Source organism: Aegilops tauschii, chromosome 3 (assembly GCF_002575655.3).
Source record: "Aegilops tauschii subsp. strangulata cultivar AL8/78 chromosome 3, Aet v6.0, whole genome shotgun sequence".
Taxonomy (NCBI): domain Eukaryota; kingdom Viridiplantae; phylum Streptophyta; class Magnoliopsida; order Poales; family Poaceae; genus Aegilops; species Aegilops tauschii.
In genome coordinates, this window is record NC_053037.3 from 16,885,445 (window position 1) to 16,886,326 (window position 882).

Consider the following 882-nt stretch of genomic DNA (forward strand, 5'->3'; position numbering starts at 1 on the left):
TTCTATATGTCACGTTCTCTAATGTCAAAGGATTCAAGAAAACCATGGCTTCATCATTAGCCGGAAGAAACAAGCGCATGATGGTATGAAGCTCTCAAAAGGTATTTTGGAACGGAGTCTTGATAGGATAATTTGCTTTTTGGTACGAAGTTCATCAATAGCCTTTCAGATATCGCTATTTGGAAGGCATTTTCTGAACTTCATACCAAAAAGCGAATTATCCGATCAGGACTCCTTTCCAAAATAACTTTGGAGAGCTTCATACCATCATGCGCATGTTACTTCTGGCTAATTATGAAACCATGGATTTCTTCAATACTTTGACACAAGAGAACGTGCACATATAGAAGCGTAGATGAGATCGGGAAAAATATGGATCAACTTAATTACGCACATCCATAATGGGGGCATTCTTGATAAAACTCTTATAAACTCGAGAGAGTTTGTCGGGTAGGGCGACAGGGGGTAGGAGATCGACAACGTTTTTTATAGGGTTTGGGCGTCCTCGAGAGTTGGTCGAGCGAGAGGGGGTTGATCGACGTCCCCCTCTCGACCCCTCGGCGGTCCTCGGCCCTCGACCCCTCGACGACCCTCGACCCCCTGGCGACCCTCGACCCTCTACCCTAGTTCCCGACCCTCGACCGCTCGGCGATCCTCAACACCCTCGTTCCCGATAAAAAATAAGAAGACGAAGAAGAAGAAAAAAGGAGAAGAAGAAAAATAGAAGAACGAAAAAAAGAGGAGAAGAAGAATGAATAGAGGAGAAGAAGAAAAATAGAATTATTCTATTTTTTCTTCTTCTCCTCTATTCCTTCTTCTCCTCTTTTTTTTCTTCTTCTTCCTCTTCTTATTTTTTTTCTCCCCTTCTTCCTCTCCTCTTCT